Source organism: Uranotaenia lowii, chromosome 3 (assembly GCF_029784155.1).
Source record: "Uranotaenia lowii strain MFRU-FL chromosome 3, ASM2978415v1, whole genome shotgun sequence".
Classification (NCBI taxonomy): domain Eukaryota; kingdom Metazoa; phylum Arthropoda; class Insecta; order Diptera; family Culicidae; genus Uranotaenia; species Uranotaenia lowii.
The window spans coordinates 240919991-240933543 of NC_073693.1; the positions used below are offsets into that span (position 1 = coordinate 240919991).

The 13553-nt window shown below is 34.8% G+C and overlaps 1 protein-coding gene across 1 annotated transcript in view; it reads left to right on the forward strand.

Moving 5' to 3' along the window:
- Window positions 1-3119: 3119 nt before the first annotated feature.
- The window catches only part of LOC129752104 (cryptochrome-1), a 33768-nt gene continuing 23334 nt past the window's right edge, over window positions 3120-13553 (forward strand). Inside the window, exon 1 of the mRNA XM_055747895.1 lies at window positions 3120-3383. The gene's annotated coding sequence lies outside the window, so the exon portion shown is untranslated. The remainder of the gene's footprint in view (window positions 3384-13553) is intronic.

Consider the following 13553-nt stretch of genomic DNA (forward strand, 5'->3'; position numbering starts at 1 on the left):
CTATTTCATTCACTGGCCCATTTATCTGGAGCAGAAAGCTCCAAAAAAGAAAGAAGAAGAAGAAGAAACAATTTCAAGTCGTCGGCATACGCCAGTTTTGGTCCATCGAGAAGCAGCACGTCGTTGAAGTAGATCAGGAATATGATGGGTCCCAGGTGGCTCCCTTGAGGTACTCCAGAAGAGGCAGGGAATTGATTGGAAAATGATTCACCTGATCGTACAACCAACCATTCCAGTAAAGAGCCGCAAATACCGATACGATCTAGTTTGGCTATGGCTATTTTGTGGTTTACCTTGTCGAAAGCTGCGGTCAGGTCGGTGTAGATTACGTCGGTTTGAGATCCCATGGCAAAACTGTCTTGCACGGAAGATGTGAACGTCAACAGGTTTGTTGCCGTAGAGCGTTTGGGCATGAATCCATGTTGTTCGTTAGAGAAATAAAAATTGCAATAAGAGAAAAATTGATCTAATACAACCAGCTCAAACAGTTTGGCGATCGCACATAGGGCAGAAATACCGCGATAATTGTTAACGTTCCTCCTGTCACCTTTTTTGTAGACCGGAAACATGTAAGCCTCTTTCCAAATGGAAGGGAACGTGGATTCCGTGAGCGATGATTGGAAGATTCGTTTTATAGGAGTCAGCATATGTGATATATAGCGTTTTAGAAAAGTCGCTGGAATGCCATCCGGACCTGCAGAAACACTGGATTTCAGCTTAGCAGTCGCCTTCAAGACGGTATCATCATCGATTACGATGTAATGAAAGGAAGTGCTCTGACGTGGGACGTTACTAGCCGCCATAGTCAACTGGTCCGTGGATATTGAACCAGAATCAAAAGTACTAAGGAATTTGTCAGCGAAGAAGTTACAAATATTGTTAGGTTGAAAGAGGTTAAGTTGTCACCGATTCAGGTTAGCAGACGCAAATAGGTTGGTCAGCTTCGAGCTGTAAATTTCGTATTTATTATAATATGATATTTTCATTTACGGAAAGGAAATTCTTACATTTTACGGTGCAACCTTTAGCTTGATCGGAAGTGAGTCGGCTATTCCCACGCGATATTTCTGTGCCTGGATAATATATTCACTGTTAGCTGAATACAATAAAACAACTTCTAGGTAGCAAAGGTATTTACGACCGAGAATTATCAGAACTAAATAAATTTAGCAAAGTTTGAACTGCGATGAATTAGGGAACTATTTAATTTTAATTGAACGAAATATCGAGAATCTACCTTCTGGTTTAACTATGACTTAACAGTTTTTCTATCCTGTTTCACGGATGACTTTTCTTCTCGCGTACGTCAGATGTGACAGCCAGTGCAGCGCCGCGTGCAGAAGTGTTGCGGCGACGAGGGACCCCGTGGCGTTTGGATCGGAAGATTCGAGTTCAGAATTCCAATCGATGGCGTCAAGCGTTTGTGAAATAGCGACAAAAACGGCGTTCTTGAAATCGAGAAAAAAGGATGCCGGCTTCAGTCACAACTTCAGAGATTTCAAGCGAAAGCAGCAGTGCCGGGTGGTGAGGAACAAGCTTAAACAGAGGCGCAGGAGTCAGTTCAATCGTAGCCAATTGGGATTTTAAAACGTATCCTACAATGAAAGAAAATTTAGGCCAATAGTAATTACGATAGGAAAAGTTGTGAAAATTATTCATTTCCACAAAGACAGCGAATCAAAACTAAAACACGGAAAGTCTAAGCGCAGATTCAATCTCACATTTATTGATAGATAGATCGTCCACAGTAAACGAAAATTACCGAGTTCGGTAATTTTTTTACCGAAATCCTAACATGTGTAAATCGGTAAACTGTTCGGTATTTTTTTCGGTAAAAAATAAACGTACATCGGTAAATAATGAATCGATTTACCGATGTTCGTTTATTTTTTACCGAAAAAAATACCGAACAGTTTACCGATTTACACATGTTAGGATTTCGGTAAAAAAATTACCGAACTCGGTAATTTTCGTTTACTGTGTCGGCTTCAGCCTTTTATCTTTAATGGTATTTACAATATTTTTATGAAAAAAACTAACTCAAGTCTTTTTCGGATTTGTTCTCTGGACGTATTCAGCTTTATAACGTTAGCTCGTGCATTGTAGGGCGCCATCATTCTGAACTCTTTCAATTCTATTATTGTCCGGAGCAGTTGTTTTCAAGACAATAATCGTGCTATGTTGCTCATTTTCCTAGAAAAGTAGATCACGCTGCATTCTGAGGCATTGATTTTCAAATCGAAATGGCTCCAACACTCAGAAAATGTGTTAAGCGCATTTTGTAGAACCATACAATCCTTGGGTTACCAAACAGGAAGGAACATTTTCTAATCATCTATGTACGTAGATCAGCACAAACACGGCACGCAGCACTGCGTTCATTACAGTAATAAAAAGTAGAGGTCCCAAGTGATTTCCTTGTGGAACGCCGCTGGAATACACTGGTTCCACAAGTTTTCGAGACTTTTCAATAGCACCCACACACTTTTTAAGAAACGAATTTGGAATTAGATCTTCCAACCCCATTTTTACTTGGGATATTTACAAAAGTCAGACCAACAGACGTTTATAAGCAATGTGAGCATTTTGATTTCTTATTCGGTATCTTTTTCCCAACGGATTTCAAATACGAAAAGTTAACGTTTAATTTTCAGTTAAAAGAAGATTTATGTGCATTGCCATTGAGAATCCAAACATTGAAGTATAAAATCAGATTAACGCTGGCTTATAAAAATTAAATAAGCAATATTATTTAAGCCTTAGTTAAGGCGCTTTTGGAAATCTTTTTCTCCTGTGTCTAATAGGTTACTTGCAAATTTTTAAGCAAAAATGCAATATTTTCGGACTATCACTAAATATTTTTGAATGTACGTTGTAATTTCAAATCCCACATTTTATCGAACGTTGCAGCGATCAAACGGAACAACCATCAGGATTCGAATTCGTTAGCAACACGTGGCGCATGCGCTTCTTCCCAGCCAGACTCGCCACAAGAGCGTTTTAAAAGTTCGGGCGCTCTCCGGAAGAACGAAGTTTATGGTTTTTATTTACTTCTGTCCTAGCCTCAGCCATTGATTGGCATTGTAGGCGTACCTATAAGATCCGATGCCACTTGTGGATCCTGTTCCATTCTCGGTCAAGTCAAAGTTCGCGAAGGACGTTCGTCATTGCGGGTGCTGCCTCGATTCCTCCCGGCGACAGCGGTCATATTGGTGCGACTTCTGTGTTTTGTGTCCGTCCTGTTGTGGGACGAAGAACGACGACGTGTTAGTAAGTGAAGTGTAAACATAGCCGGACAGAATTAGTGTCCTTTCGTCGGTGTGATCGACACTTCTTCTTAACCTGGAAGTGCATTCGCATCAACTTGAAAGTCTTCTCCACAGGTAAGCCAGTTGTAATTACAAATGTCGGACGAACGTCTGATGATTCCACCAAGGTATAAAAATAAATATATCTAGGCTGGCAAAAGGCCTAGACAAGAGAAAAATCGATTTCTAAAATCGTTTCTCGTCGAACGACGACATCACCACCTTTCGTCGTCGTAAAGTACCTACTTAGCGATTTGCCTAACTGCAGGCGGTCTTCTGAGAAGTGTGCGGAGTAGCAATTGTTTTGGGTATTTCGCAACAACAATCAACCGAACCCTAGGAAAAAAACTGTGATGCTGTTTTGTCGCTCGAGAATATTCGAGTGTTTTTTATATTTCCAGGAATTGGAAAAATCCGTAAAAATCTGATGAGACTGTTATAAGTTGTTATGCTTCATTTATCTAAACTTGTAGGACTGAATTATTTTTAAAACAACAATTTTTTAAGTATTGTCAACTAATGCCTGACTAAGGTAAGGAGTTCAATTAAAAAAATCATCGCAAATTTTAGGTTTATTTAGAACGATTCGCTTCCAGTTGTACCAAAGTTTTGGGATTTAAATTGGGTACTTTTGTCTATATACCGAGAACAGGAGCAGTTAGAGCCGATGGATCAAAGCTTTGAGCAAGATTCTGTAATCAGTGCAACTTTGAAGAATTCAAATCGTTCTAATTATAACGTCCCTCGGAAATTCGACCTACTGAGAACCACTTAAACAGTGATTAGTAGATAATCATTGCGTGAGCTTGTTTCTGCCATTACTGATCGCAAATGCCTGCATTTATGCCAAATACCTACTCTACATATGTGTAAGATTTTATAGAAACGAGACTAACAGCCTTTGTATGAACAACGTTTACTCTTCTGAAGGTTTAATGAATAAATTGTAATGACTAGGGCATTCGCTAAACTAAATTGTCACTATATTGGTTTATTTCATTCATTTATAATAAAAATCAATATGTCAAAATTCAGTTACTTTATCAATAGACGAACATGGACCTTGTGCTTATATTCTGGTTTAAAACATTTTAAACAAAATGGAGGTGTTTTCGAAAATTGAATTTTTTTAACGTTTTCTGCGTTCATAAGTTCATCATATTATTAAAGGTTAGCAACAAATCTATCCCGCTAATAAGTTAAAGAAAAAAAATAGAACAAAACCAAAAGTAGTTCATACCTACTGACTTTAATGTGTGCTGCACGGCTATTACCCAAAACACAAACACGCAAAGCGCAAAACTAAAGCTAAATATTACAATAATTTACTTCCACAAGACATTTCTTGAAACCTAAACTAGTTTAACATTATATATAAATACCCACGGGCCCATTTCCTACTTTAAAGACAAACATCTGACAGCCAAACACACAACAATCATATCACAGCTCGGTTTCTTCAGGTATCACGGAATTATCACAGAAATATCTGGAATTCTGGCCACCAGCGTTGCCAGATTGTAAACCGCTCAAATCCGTAGGTTTGATGAAAAACAAGAAATGTGCTGATTTTGGTAAAATGAAACATGATGACCTTTTTTATGGCCGGCAGGTAGAATTTTCGTTTATCCGCAAAATCTCTATAATTTTTTCGATAATCCGTAGAAAATACTGAAAATCTTCGTAGATTTGACGTATGCTTCCGAGTGGATTTGTTCCAGCTTGGCCATGTAACGGTTGATCGGCTCACAAAAAGAGATTCCGGATACCTAACAACGACCCATTAAGGTTCGTTGTCTTCTTCCAAACAAAACTTTCGCCTTCAGTCAGATGATAAATTGTGTTTGGATTAAAAAGTGGTCAGACTAAATTGCGTGTAAATCGAGTATTTGATTGTTAAAAAAATTTAAGTACCGTAAAACGGGGTAACATTGATCACCGGGGTAACTTTGACCAACATGAAACTTTTCCACATTATCATCAATAGCTCAGTCTATAGTTTGAATTCTTGAAAACTGTTTTCTACGTTTGAAAGCCTATTAATTGAGTATCAAATAGACAAAATTTGGTTTGTATTTGAATTTTTTTTCTGTTAGTAAAAAATCTAATTTCAAAATCTTAAAATATCTATTTTTTCAAGGCTCGCAAACAAACAGCTCTCCTGATGATCCCAACAAGCTTTTAGAAGCAAACGGGTTGTTTAAGGTGAAAGAACAACTTCTTTTCTTTGTATATGAACAGTTATAGTGCTATTTTTATAGTCATTTAATGATATATATTTGATATTTAAAAAATAAGGACATTTTCCAAGAGTAAGCCCGTATTGGAAAAATGGATAGGAACCCTATCAAATCGTTAACTTTGAAGAGAAAAATGAAAATGGAAATAGTGGGAGGGCCTAGGGGAATGTGTGAAGGTAAAATTTAATTTGTATTTTGAAGCTCTAACTATTTTGCAATTATAATTATTTTTGCCCCTAAATGTAGGCAGCATATTAGTTCTTTCTTCGATAATAACTATTTTTGAAATAAAACGTTAAAAATCAGAGTTAAATTGATAGACTAGCATTTTTAAATATTATGAAAGTGTTTTGTATCCTTTATGATCAAGAAAACGCATTAAAACCGTCAGAATAAAGGCTGATCAATGTCACCCCAAAGCATCAAATTCTGAACAGCGACGAAAACGATTTTTTAATCAAATTTAAAGAGGTCCAATAAATTTCTGCATCCATGTTTTACGTTCATAGGAGTCCAGTACTGGTTTTAAAAATATAAAACATGTCACATTTCCCTTAACAGAAAAAATAATCGAAAAATATTGAAACAAGTGATCAATATTACCCCGGATTACGGTATCTTTTATTTTGAAGTTCAATATGCATAAAAGACGGAAAAAAAATTCTCAGTTAAGATTCCGGTTGACTTAGTCCAAATTAGCGAGCCTTTCGTTTGACGCCTGCCATCAGATTTTGTACAGTCCCCTTATTCACTTTTTTTGTCGCAGAACGCCAAGTTGCTTTGAACTGCTTCTTGCTTGTTCTTGTTTTTTGGGTCTTCTTAAGGTTCTGTTTAAAGGGGGGGGGGGGTAGGGTCTAAAATTTTCAAAAAAACGATTTTTTTATTTTTTTATTTTCTTATTGTAAAACATTTCAAGAATGTTGTGTCAAATTTTCAAGTCAATTGAAGCAAAACTGTAGAAGTTATAGGCCTTTATCTCCTCCTATCTAATACTGCAAGAAAGCAAGAGCAGAAACTTCAAACGCGTTTTTCTCGAAAGCACATTTTTAAAGTCCGTGGACATCGTCATTTGAAAACTGCTTATCCGATTCTTTTCAAATTTGGAACATATTTTCTATACATAAAATACCAGACCCCAACGTTTTTCTTTTTTGATTTTTTTCTTTTGGGGAGATTTTAGAGGTGAAAAATGACGGATTTTAAGTGAAAAATCGTAGTTTTTACTTCAAACAGCCAAGAAAATTTCATAAAAATATTTTAACGTTAAATAAAAACGTTGGGGTCCAGAAAAACATCTATTAAAAATATTTTGCTCTGATTTTTTGACTTCAGATGATTCTGTGCTGAGATACAGTGTCCACCGCAAATCCTGTTTTCTAAAAGGCATCCTCGAAAATGCTCCGTCACCGGCTCATTTTTCAATATTTTTCTACGAAAAAATTACTAAATGTTCTTTTAACAATGCTTTGTATAATGCAAAAAAATTGAATACATTTGTTTGAACGATAGCTCCAGAAAAAATTCGTGAAAATGGTGTTTTTTTATACCCGTTAGACCCTACCCCCCCCCTTAACTATCGCCCAATATTTTCGGATTACGCGAAGTTCTGTAGTGTTGGGAGGGTTCTCATCCTTGGGTACAACCTGAATGTTGTTAGCGGCATACCACTCCAGGGCCTTTTTTCATAATGGCAGGATGCATAATCCGGCCAAAACAGCACAGACAAGTCATGTTTCTTCAGGAAAGGCAGCAAACGCTTTTGAAGGCACTCTTTCACGTAAATTTCCTGATTGATGGTTGCAACAAAAATGTAGCTTTTCAAGCAACTGGTACAGATAGCTTGCCAAACGAGATATTTCTTAGCACACTTTGATAGTTTAATATGCTTGAAAATATCTGCCACCTTTCCCCTTCCGGTCGAAGGGGAAAGGTGGCAGGTGTAAAATATTCTTGTCCCGGGAGCTGTCTGAAGCCTGCCTTGGCGTAGGTTTCGTCGTCCATTACCACGCAATCAAACTTTGTCAACAATATCGTATACAGCTTCCAAGATCTTGTGCTTGCCGTAAGGTTTTGCTTTTCATTGCGATTAGCAGTCCCTATCTTCTTATAGGTCGATAGTTCAGATCGTTTTTAAGCTTCATGCACGGTTGTAGACGATATTCCCAACTTATTGGCGACATCTCGACCGGAGAGATTGGAGTTTCGCTTGAAAGTGCTAGCCACTCTTCTGTTCGTCACTGCGGCTCCCGGATTTCGATTTCTCCCAGATCCCGGCTTTCTAGTTGTTGAAATACGTTCCCCGAATACTTTTATTACTTTGGATTTTTATGACGCATGTAGGTTAGAGTGCCCCAAATGACCCGACTTTTGAAAAAGTCATGTGCTGCAGGCTAAAATTAATCCTAAAGCATGGATCACGCAAAATCTGGACGCATTAAAAAGGGTCTATCTCGGAGCTATGTAAACGAAATAAAAATGTTTTGTACTCAAAATGTAGGATTTTATTGCACTTTAAAGGAAAAATAATAAAAAAATTATTCAGATGTTGTTTTGATGAAATTTCGAATTTTTCGTCGAGTACCACTCATCATAGTTTGGACACCCTATTCGCTGATCTCATCGGCCATTTTGTTCCACAATATCTTCATCTCTGTTGCATCTCGAGTCGTCTTACCATCCTTCTTCATCTTCTGCTTGACAATTGCCCAAAATTTTTCGATTGGGCGGAATTAAGGGCAGTTGGGTGGGTCGATGTCCTTTTCGACAAAATCCACCCGTTGGCCCGATACCACTTTAGTACTTCTTTGCTGTAGTGGCAGCATGCGCGGTCCTATGGGGGGGGTGATCGGGATGATCACCCCCCCCCCCCCCAAGCGGCAAAAAACCGTTACGAAATACTCGCAAACGCTGGATTTTATATAAAAACTAAGAACTTTTTCTAGTAGGTGTACTTTCGAATTCTCAAATTTTTCCACTCCGTGGGGGTGTTTGTTCAATAATAGAATATAATAACCACTTAATAGCTTAAAATTGGAAAAAGTCGGTCCGCCATACTAAAACAGCTGTAACTTGCAATTCCCTGTAACGATTTTCACCAAATAACTTTTGTTGAGATACTTACAGCGTTGAATTAGAATTTGCTGACCATATACGCTACCGGCCATAAGATTGGGATCACCCCCTCAAAAACAAGAAAATTTGTTTGGTCATATTTCAGTCATGACATATTGCATTTATTTTGATCTCATTCTTAAGTCGATGATCAAAACCTTTTTCGTATGTTTTTAGCAAAATGTATATGTTAACTGAATATGACTTAAAATTTGCTTAAATATGGAAAATTTCCAAAAAATCGCACTTTATATTTCAACCCGATCAATTCAGGATTGACTGCTCCGAATTTAAACATTCGAGTTGCTTTTGGATTTAACAACACATTTTTTTAAATTTTGTGCTAAAAATTTGCATAGCGCTTTGAACAGATAAAATGGCTACTTAAGTTATCGATCAAAAGTTTGGGCTCACCTCTCAGTATGGTGTATTGGCAAAAAGCTTGGGATCATGCGAAACATGCAACTGAATTTCGTGCGTAGGTATCTCTGTCATCAAACAACGTATTGCTAATGGGATAAGTTATCTTTAATGCTCATGAGTTTTATTCGCTTTTTGGATATTTAGTGAAAATGTTTTTTTCAGGCTAACTTCGTTAAAACTTTAGCTATAGTTTGATCATTTTTTGATAATGTTCACCAAATAGTCGTTGTTCAATAAATACCTGCAAACTTGTTTCGACCATAACTTTGTTATCTTACAAGTTATCGCAGATCGGTTTAGCTCCATGTTTGATGGATCAACATATCTCGATCCTTTTAAGAAGTAAAAATGATTTGAGCCTTTAAGTGTTAAATTACGTTTGGGGCCGTTCAGATACCACGTGGACGGAAAAATGAGATTTTTACCCCCTTCTCCCTCTTCGTGCACAAATGTGGACATTTGGCAACTCCCACCCTCCTCCTCCAGGTGTCCACCTGAACAGATTCGATTTTTGTTGCCTACACATCTAATACTACATTTCCATTTCTTGGTTTATTTTTCATTGAAAGCTCCGATTTTACAGAATGCGTCTCAATTTGAGATTCTCAAAAGCCCATATTTTTTTCTGAATTTAAGATATCGAAACGGTCTCGACAATTTGAATTAAAAAGATGCATATAAATTTCAGATTTTTTTAAAATATTTATTCTATTCATTTAGGAACGTTTGTGAAAAAAATTGCTTTGATTGTATTTGCTTCAACGTTGCAAAAATGGTCGATTTTGATTTATTGATAAAAACGATATTTCATAATTCAAACTATATTTGGTAATTTTTCAGATATTTAGAATTTTAATTTACACACTTTTACGTTTGAAAAAGAAATAAAAATTTTAGACAAATATATGGAAAATGGCCAAACACTTCAAATTGAAAACGTGTTTTCTCGAAATAAGTTACTTTTTTAAAATAAATTAATTATTATTCTTTCCAAGGCTTATTTACTGTAATATTTTACGTCTTTCATATGCTTTTATGCACTTATACCTCTTTGGCTCGAAGGGCCTCCAAAATTTTGAGCCGATATCACAATTAAACAATTTTAATAATGATCAATAGTTTTTATAAATAAAATCCATTCTTTAAATTAAAACTTTCAAAATTAAGTTTATTAAATAAGAAATGGTTACGATTAAGTTGTTCTGAGACCAAATTATGATTAAAATTAAAAAATAAATTAAAATTTCAACTATGGGGATTTTATGGTAATGAAAAATTACATTAAAAATGTAAAGCTGAGATTAGGTTGAAATTTGATATCAGTTATGCTTCAAATTCTATACAAAGCACGAAAAAAATGTGTTTTCAGCTACGTTGATCAGTTTTCAATGCAAAAAGTGAAATATATTTTCATTAATTCTATCATCACTTTTAAAATGTTACTCACAATGATATTTTTTGCAGAATATTCGGTGAAGCAGACGGTACGTTTGAACATATTTAAAGCTTATTTACGATTTACGATTTACGATTTACGTTTCACCGAATACTTGAAAAGGGCCAATAGTTGGTATTCGGCCGTTCGCAGTATTCGGTACATTTCTAATGATATCTATTCAATTTTCGTAAAATACTGAAAATACTTCTTCTGAAACTAGAGGTGATAGATAAAATCTGAAATCGAGGTCAGAAATTTCTTTACAAAATCAGTTTTTAAAGCATAGGTTCCAAAAATTTGCTAAGTTTTAATTTTTCCCAGATGAGATAAAACTCTTCCGTCATCTCCGACTATTTTCTCGGAAGCAAGGCAATCGCTCAAGTTGAACATTCGGAAGAGTTTTTTTCTCTAATTTTTGACCTACAAGGCTGGATTTCAGGACTCACACCAAATATATCGCCGACACTATTTTTATCTCAACAACACAATAATATTTAAAATTTTTAGTAGAAATCCAGCTTAATAATTCAGGGTAAAAAGTCCACTCTGAATCTGAAGGCATGGCCGTAGGAACGGGGGGGGTTTTGGGGGTTAAACCCCCCCCATGAGGATCCAAAACAGAAAACGAAGTATTCTACATTCAAAATTTTAAATTCAGATCCAAATTATGACAATAGAGTAAGGTGAATCAAGAATAACAATCAAGACTTAAAACTAATGCCAAAACCTCAAAAATACATCCCAAGTCTAAAATTCTGCTAAACTTTTTCAAAATTTTCTCACTTTTTCATCGAAATTCAGATCTTAACATTATATTCCGAATTAAATTAAACCCATTTCAGAGGTTCTGATTCCATAATTCCCATAACCAAATTGTATTCCTATTTTCGTATTTCGGATTCTGTATCCTGTTCAGGATACCTGATTTTTCAGTTCGAATAATCATAAGAAATTAGAAATGAAAAGCTGCTTTGATATCCTGGTTCAAATTTGGTTTTGCATTTCATATCAAATTTAAATCATGTCTTCGGAGATCATATACATTTTCAATATTTTGATAATAGTTTTCCGAATATGAAAAAAAAGTTTTATATTTAAATTCAAAGTTCTTAAACTTAAATTTTACACAAAATTCAAAAATTGAAGCTTCGAAATGGCAAACCAAAATTGAAAACTCAGATTCTGATCTTTGTAAATTCATATTTTAATTCTGATTCACAATACAGATTTAAAAAAAATTGTTTGAACAATGAATTTAGATTAAACCTGAATTTCAAAATTCAAATAAGATTCATGAATTAGGGCGCCAAAGCTTGGCTCATAAAATTCTGATCGGAAATAAGATTCGGAATTCGTATTTTTTGAATATTCAAAAATCGTAAGTAAATTCGGTATCAGGCTGAAAGTGCAAGTTTTGAATTCAGGTTCAGAATTCAGATTCAGAATGCGGCTTTAAAATTTAGAAAAATTATCAAATTACAATCAACATAAATTGTTGGGGAATTTAAGAGATCATGAACTTAACATATTGCGGACCAAATACGAGATATTTCGTTGTTTCGCTTGCCAACAGTGTGCTACACTTCGAAGTGTAACTCGAATGAACTGAATTTGAATGTTAAACTTTATTCGACAAAATTGACCAAAACATTTGCCGTAACTTAAAAATGCTAATTTTTTTAAATTAAATCCACAACTCCAGGGATTTCTCAGATATAGAATGCCGAATTTCGGAATGTCTCGTCATACATTTATTCGCGATCCTTGATGTGTTAAGATTGCTCGTCGGTTCAATTTCCAGGTTTCAATTTTTCTAAAGAAAATTAATTTGTAAACACAATTCAGCTGAAAATTACAAATAAAAGGTAGAATTTCAATTCTTTGTTTTCTCCGAAAATCTTAAATTTTATCTATAAAAAATTATCACTGGATTTTCTCTATGGAATTGATTCGATTATGAAAAATATTTTCTTTTAACATCTTCACCTTAAAAATCTGCACAAAATTCTGTAGAATGAGGTTTTATGATTAGATTCATAACGTTTAAATTATGCTTTTTAATGGAGCATACTAGCGGAAGCGAAAAACAATAATAATAAAAAATTGCAGTTAATGTTGCACTTTTATACTAAAATCATTAATTTGGTGCATCAAGAACATTTGAAGGGGAAATCTGAGAATTATAATCCCTTACTGATATTTATTAAATGAAAATTCAATTTATTTTCATCAAAGGTTAAAATCTTTGAACTTGCAAAACAGTTTTGAATATTGGGCTTGTTTGATTTAAATATAGAATAAGTTTTTTTTTGAAAAAAGGAAGATTCTCCCGAAAAGCTTATTTTATGCCCAAATCAACTAAGTTTGATCTACCAAACTCTTAAACAAGTTCAAAGATTATAACCTACGATGAAACGAATTTAGCTCACCTTTTAGGTTTAGGACCAATTTTCTAAAGTTACGATTTAATACGAAAACTTTAAATGTCAAAGTGCTTAAAAATGAATTATCATAAAACTACAAACATGATTTGTTTTCCTTTTCTGTATTCGTTGGGCAATAAATCATAGGTAAAAATCAGTCACCAAAACCCCCCCCATGAGTCGGTTCTTCCTACGGCCCTGTCTGAAGGTTATTTCAATTGCAATGTATTATGAATTTCACTAAAATATTGAAATAGTATTAACTTTCAGAAATTATTTCTTTATTCAATATGTTTTGATTTCATTCAAACATTACAAAAAAAGTTTGAAAATATTGAGAGCATGAAAAAAACATACGACTTTTTCCTTTTTTCATAAATAGTTCGTTGCAAATTAGTTACTTTTTCTTTGGACTCTGTTCCAACTAAATTAAAAATCTTGTATGAGAGCTTGAAATTCAAGAAAAAACAAATAAATATGAAGTTCCAAAAGCTTCATACCTAAGTATATGATTTTGATGATCTTATTTAGAATTAAATTTATATTTAAATATTGAAGAATATGACAAATAATTAATAATAATTCGATACTTTCGATCAACAATTCAGCA